This window comes from Cynocephalus volans, chromosome 5, assembly GCF_027409185.1.
Source record: "Cynocephalus volans isolate mCynVol1 chromosome 5, mCynVol1.pri, whole genome shotgun sequence".
Classification (NCBI taxonomy): domain Eukaryota; kingdom Metazoa; phylum Chordata; class Mammalia; order Dermoptera; family Cynocephalidae; genus Cynocephalus; species Cynocephalus volans.
Genome location: NC_084464.1, coordinates 82,106,086 through 82,113,821, shown reverse-complemented (window position 1 = coordinate 82,113,821; position 7,736 = coordinate 82,106,086).

The following is a 7,736-nucleotide window of genomic DNA, read 5'->3' as shown; positions in this document are numbered from 1 at the left end:
TTTCTCTGCTTATATTCCTGGATCGTTGTGGATATCTCCTTCCAGTTCCTCTAGTTGCTCCCACAGCACCCCTGACATCAGTATAACAATTGCCTTTCTTGTCTTGTTCCTGGTATTCTGGGGAGGAAGAGCAGATTCTGCCTCACCCCACTCTCAGTGGTGAGGGGGGAGTCCATTTTCTTTCTATCTTCATTGTCTCAACCATCCCAACAAGGGGTTTAGGAAACAAGAAGAAACAGATTCCTGCAGGAAGAATTCAGACAGAGGCATACTTTGGAAAACAAATAATTATATTTTGATGACTTCCTGTCTCTAAGTAAAATGTGATTTGATAAAGTTTTTAATTTTATTGTGTAGAAGTGAAGAAAATGGGTATATATTCCATTGGAATCTTTCATTGACATGCTAAGTCACTTTTTCTCTGTTGTTTTTTCCATAATTTTATAAAAATGTGTTCTATTGGTAGCATGGTAATGAAAGGAATGTTTGGGGACATTTTCATGCTTGATTCTCCTTGTAAACACTGTTCATAAAGGACTCTCTTCATTGGCTCAGAGTAGTTGCCATTTCTCAGGGTCAGATTTCCATTTTGTATGGTGACTCTCATGAGAGTGTCTCTGCTGATGGAGGCATTTCATTAGCTAATGGTTAGAGGTATCTTAACACATTTTGCTAGCAGAAGGGGAGAAATCACACTTCCAGCTTCCAAATTTGATTCTTGAGTGAATCAAAGGCAAGATTCCTGTGGAAGAATAGATCTTTAGCTGAACTTTGGTTGGACATTTTAAGAAAGTTGAAGTATCAGATTAAAGGCAAATAATATTTTTATGTCTGTAAAGCCTTTTGGCATCTTTTCATGGATAAATTCACGAAGAGAAATGGAGAAATTTTCAGGGGCTGCTAGCAAGTACAGACAGAATAGTGACAATCAGACCTGTGTGGACATGAAATCCACCATTGCAATGAGAATAATTGAGTACTTTTGTAAAATTTGGTTGTCAATGGAAATAAAGAATGTAAGAACTGGATAAAGACAAGTCTTCTACTCTAAAAAGATTTTATTTTAGTTTGTATATTTACTTCTAAAAGAACTGGGATTTTTCCTACTGTAAATGTGAGTACCTTTGCTTTCCTTTTTTCTCTGTCTTCCTGCCTTGCGTTCATGTTCTTCTACAAACTTGACAGAGAGAAAAAAATAAAGAAATTCACAATTTCCACTCAGAGTAGGCTCAAGTCTTCCCATCTGATAAAGTTGTTTTGTGGAAATTTGATATCATAGGTTTGAAGAATACTTTTCAAAAGCCAATTCCATTATGAATAAGAAAACCTTCCCGGCAATTTATGTTTCACTTTATTTTCTAGAATTCAACTCAGAATTTTTTAATACTTTGATTATAGAGATTATATGTATATGCCCTTACTTATACTGCAGTGGCATGCTTATGTACATTTTTCAATGTGCTTTAATCAGTTAATTATAATTGCCTGAAGTTTAGTCAGTCCTGGGCAGTTTTCAACATCAAACTGCTTTAATAAAGGATGAAAAGAATAAGACTGGTATTTTCCTGAAGTGTTCAAAAAGGCAAGTAAATGCACAGCCATGGTTTCTACCTTCCAGAATTTTCTATGCCAGAAACACAAAAATGAACAAAGCTTTTCTCTTTACTGTATGAATTCTGATCAATACTCATATCAGCAGATAGTGTAGGTAAGGCCATGCAATGTTTTAAAAAATTATTTAATTACAGTTAGTATTAGAATATCCCTGCAGAATGATGAGACTGTGCATCAGCTGGGTCACAGTTTATATTGCTGAGGCTCAAGGAAAGGAAGCTACATTGATAAGCAGCACCTCCATTAAGAACTTCGCTCTGTACCCTAGAAACAAATCTACTTTTAAATCCACAAATTTGTGTCTTGTTGACTTTATTTCAGTCATCTGTGTATAGAAAATGTCAAGGAAGAAAGGTGACAATACACAGACAAAAAGAATAAAAAACACACAAAAGAGAAAAATAATGCAAATTGTATGTAGCAATCTATACAAAATGATTTTTTTTGAGAGTTGAAAGATAAATGATCTGTATAAAGATTCAAATTAATAAAAAATTTTTGAAATGTGGTAAAAGCTATCAATTACTATGCATGCATGTATATTTCTTTTTTAAACTTTTGGTTACTAAAAAAATTTGCTTTCTCTATAAAATTTTTGGAAAATTCAGCAGTGAGTGAAAAGAAAAACAAGCATTCTATTCCGTTCTCTCACCACCATTCAAACCTTTGATACTGTTTGGCATATGACTCCAGGCTCTTTTCCGTCATTTGTAAATGTAGTTGAGATAATTTTCTTTATCTATATCTTACTTATTTTTTGCATTTGATTGTATATCTTCAAGTTTCTCTCTTAGTATTGGATCATTCCTGTGATTAAAAATTATTCAGCAGTGGCTTTTTATCCCACAAGCTATGAGCTAAATGAACCTGGCTTTCCATGGGACCTCGTCTCCTCCCACTTTGTCCTCACTCACTCCATTTCAGCCACCTAGACCTCCTTGTTCTTCAGCCATGCCAAGTTCACCCCACTCTTTTGGGATCCTTGTCTTTGCCATCCCATGCCCTCTGCCCTTCCCCTTAGTGTTTGTATGACTTGCTTCCTCTCTTTATTCAAGTGTTCTAATACCACCTTATAGGAAAGGCTTATTTTTCCTGACCACAAATCTAAATAAAACCCCCTTTCTCCATTTTTCTCTCTCTTCCCACTCTAATTGGTTTTCTTCATACTACTTGTCTATTTCTCCCTTACCTTACATACAGGCACATGCACATGCACTTGTGAATGCACGCACACACACTCCTCAAGACGCTTGGAGAGCAAGGTCTTTTTTTTCTTCATTGCTCAATTAACAGAGCCTAGAAAAATGTGTGGTGCATAGAAAATACTCAATAAATATGAGAGGACTTCAAAAAGTTCATGGAAAATGGAATTAAAAGATAAAAATTTAAAAAATAAATTTTACTTCTCAACTCTATCAAGACACATTTGTAAGCAATGATACCAGCCATTTAGTTTATCCCTTAAAGAACTGAGGGTCCTGGGAATTTAACTATGCCAATGCAGTCTTTTTTACATTACTAGCTGAAGAAGAAATGGTGCTCTTTAACAATCTGTTAAGATTAAGAAATAAAAATAATTCAGCAGGCGCCAAAACAGGACTGCAATGTAGATGCCTAATGATTTTCCATGGAAACTCTCTCAAAATGTCCCTTGTTTGATGAGAGGAATGAGCAGGAGCACTGTTGCAGTAGGAGACTCTCTGGTGAAGCTTTCTCAAGATGTTTTTCTGCTAAAGCTTTGGCTAACTTTCTTCAAGCCCTCTCATAATAAGCAGCTGTTATTGTTCTTTGGCCCTTCAGAAAGTCAACAGCAAAATGCCTTGAGTATCTCAAGAAACTGTTGCCATTACCTTTGCTCTTTGCCTGTCTGCTTTTGCTTTGACTGGACCACCTCCACCTCTTGGTAGCCATTGCTTTGATTGTGCTTTGTCTTCAGGATCGTACTGGTAAAGCCATGTTTCATTTCCTCTTACAATTCTTGAAAAAAATGCATCAGGATCTTGATCACACTTGTTTCAAATTCCTGTTGAAAGCTCTGCTCTTGTCTGTAGCTGATATGGACATAACAGTTTGGTCATCCCTTGAGCAGAAAGTTGTTCAGCTTTAACTATTCAGTCAGGATTGTGTAAATTTGACCAAGCGGGATGTCTATGGTGTTGGCTATTGCTTCTTCTGTTGATATTTGGTCCTCTTAAATTAGGGCATAAGCAAGATTAATTTTTTCCTTGCAAATTGATGTGGATGGTCTGCCACTGCAAGCTTTATCTTCAACATCATCTTGTCTGTTCTTAAAATGAGGTATTCATTTATAAACTGCTAATTTGTTTGGGGAATTGTACCCATAAACATTTTGTAAAGCATCGATGATTTCACCATTCTTTCACCCAAGCTTCACCATTAATTTGATATTTTTTTGCTTCAACTTTAACAGAATTCATGTTGCTCTGATAGGGACACTTTTCAAACTGATGTCTTATCCTCAAATGAGACGTGCTATAACAAGTTAGTGCACGTTTATTTTGGTGCAAAAAAAACCCTTAGAAATTCATTCATAGTTTTTTCATGATATGCATTTTCCATTAACTTTTTGAAACCCTTTGTAATTATTGAATAAATAATTAAGTTTATTGGCTGCAGTGTTTTACTTTATAGATACACCTTACTTTGCTTAACTCTATGTTTAGACAATGAGCCACTAAATAAGTGAATAAATAAATAAATAAATAAATAATGCAATGTTAGCATATTTAAAATAATTCTTTTATCTGTCATGTTTATCTCCATATGATTAATTTTTAACAAAATTATTGGGTTAACAATATGAAATATTTGAAACATTTCTTTTTAAGATAGATACTTATGTTATTCTTTAATATAAATACTTTTCAGTCATTTCTTTAGTAAATTTTATGTCAGGCATACACAATTTATATAAACATTCAAATAGTTGTTTGAATATTCTTTAATAATTTTTACTTTGTGCCACTTTGCGTATAAATGACCATTTTACTAGAATCTAGCGAGTAAGAATATTGTGAATTTTTAAAAACCTATACTAATTTGAAAATTTATTTTTTAAAAATGGTGAAGCTAAATGTATTTCCACATGTCTTTTTATGTATGTTTCATGTTTATTTTGGGAGGGACAAAATTCAATCCATAACACTATGTTACCAAAAAAAAAATTAGGTGCTTCACTCTACTTTATTGATCGATATCTCTACTATGAGAAAGTACACTGATTTAATCATTTTGGTTTTATGCTAAGTTTTGTTTTTAGGATAGAATCAAACTTCAAATATCAATCTATTTTCTATTAAAAAATATCTTAGTTATTTTCAAATATTTTTATTTACAAATGAGTTTCAGAATATTGTTCTTTCAAGGGCTGACCCCGTGGCTCACTCGGGAGAGTGCGGCGCTGGGAGCGCAGCGGCGCTCCGGCCGCGGGTTCGGATCCTATATAGGGATGGCCGGTGCACTCACTGGCTGAGTGCCAGGCACAGAAAAGACAAAAAAAAAAAAAAAAAAAAAAGAATATTGTTCTTTCAACTTCTGTTAAATCTATAAATTAATTTGAAAAGAATCAACATCTTTGCAGTGGTCATTCTCTCTGCTTAGGAACATGGAATATCTCTCAATTTATTATTTATTTTATATCTACACATATTGTTATATACTTTTTTTCATTAAGTCCTGTCAGAATGCTTGAACAGGTTATTGCCAGATGTTCCACACCTGTTTTGCTATTGTGAATGGGTTATTCTTCCTTTTGGTTTTCCAATGCTTATTGCTAGTACATATATGACGGAACTTCAAAAAGTTTGTGGAAAAAAAGAATTGAAATATAATATAAATCATCCTTCCATGAAATTTTTGAAGACCCTTGTAGCAATGCTGTTAATTTTTGTACATTGATATGATTTCTAATAAATTTATTAATTCACTTTATGTATTCTGCGGAGAAATTTAGGAAGACTATTTTGCTCTTTAAGTTTCAGCTCAACATAATTCTCAAAATACAGAAAATTCCTAGAAACAACTTTTAGAAAAAGTACATTTTATTGTATGAAGTTACTTCAAAAAGTTCATGGGAATATTTTATTATGTTTCAATTGTCTTTTTCCACTAAATTTTTGAAGTACCCTCATATAGAAATTATATCTCAATAAAATTGATTTTTTAAAAATACAAAAAGCCAGCTTTGTTTAAATTTTTTTTTATATCGATTGGTTGATTAACTATGGGCACTATTGTAGGCACTGGAGACAGAAAAATGAACCATCAAGAATAACAACAGAAAACACATTTTCTCCTTCTCCTAGAGTTTTTTTGTTTATAGGGGGTGGAGTGGTTAGTACACACCACTAGAACATTCACACTATGGAAAAGGAGTATATAGATGTAGTAAATAATCTAATGGAAAAGAACATTTAATGTAAGCATGTAAGGGTTTATACAGTTAGGTTGGTAAGGAAATGGCAGTCTGGGAAAGCTTTTCAACAATGGTAATTCTTGAGATGAGACTGGAGGTATTAGTGAAATGACAATCTGCAGGACAACATAGGAGTATCCTAAAGAGAGGGAAATGCTTAAGTAAAATTCCTGTTCCTAAGCACCTGAAATGTCTGAGAAACTGAAAGATGACCAGAGATGCTGGAACTTCAGAAGGTGAGCGGCAGAATGGCATGAGATGCAGGGCCAAATGATGCCACATATTTGTGAACTATGTGAAGAATTTTAATTTTTATTCTAAGAAGATTGGATAACTGTTGAGAGATTTAGCACAGTTAGGATGAGTTAAATTATCACAGACCATGGTGAAGGCAAGTGATATGGAGTGGACAAATTAACATGTACTTAGGAAGTAAAAGTCTATGGCAAAATGAAAAATTAAACCTTCTTCAAAGGTCCCTTCAAATCAAAAGAATGAAACTGCAGGTCTCATTTATGGTTAGGCTCCAACAGTGCCTGTTTTCTTCTGAAACCAGAGGATGCATTTCAGAGCCTGGATAATGGCCCTGAGAAATGGAGTGTATTACTAAAAACTGGGGTTTTCCTGTATTTTATGCACTTTTTAAGTAATGTTCCTGCTCAAACCCAGTATTACAACCTTGAACCAAGAAACTCTTCCTTTATAACATTATATAGGTCACACTTTTCAATGACTCCAGACATCCCTTAATTTCATTTAATTCATCAGCTCTATGTATTAGTTAAGACCGTCTCAGTTGCATTTCATATAAATCAACTGTTGTAGCTTGAGCAAAAACCACAGCTCTGTTAGAGGAAGTATTAATTGTTGAGAAACCTGATTGCACTCTCTCTCTCTCTCTCTCATTCTCTCTCTCTCTCTCCATGTCTCCTTTCTGCCTTTTCTGTGCCTATGTATCATTTCCCTCTCTTCAGATACACTTCCTCAGCCTACTTAGTGAAATGTGCCTGCCATCAGGTTTCAATGTCACGGATCTCTCTCTCTCTCCATCATTTTAATTTTATCTTTCCTTGACCTAATTCTAAATTCATGAATAAACCATTTTAGATCAACTGTCCAGCCGTTGTCCAACTAGCCAGCTGGAACGGGTTATAAATCAAAATGGCCGCTGGAGATGCCTCTTGCCCTGGGAAAGGGAAGTGGTTGGGTCTAAAGGAGCTAAACTGAAATAGAATAACTTGTTAAAAACTTTAAAATTTACAGGTGTTTTTTCTAATTCTGCTTAATACTTAATTTAAAAATAGCCTAGATAATAATGCATTTAAATATATTCTTCATGAATTAGAACTGTTACTATGTATCAAAACACCTCAAAGATACATTAGAAATATTTTACAGCATCATAACATAACTATTTTGAAGATTTATACAAATAAAGCATACTGTGACCAGTTATTTTGAATGCACAACACACTTTAGGATACAAGCAGAAGCAACTTTCTGCCTTTTCATTAAGTTTTCTTAACAATTATTTTCTGCTCTGGGATGAAATTCCATGTAAGTCCCATTGCTTTCCCAGTCATTCTAAATAATAGAAGTTGTCAGATCACTTTGAAACTTTAAATAGTCTAGTTCAGTGTGACCACTGAAATGTGTAATCTCTAACTTAAATCTTTCCTCATCTCTG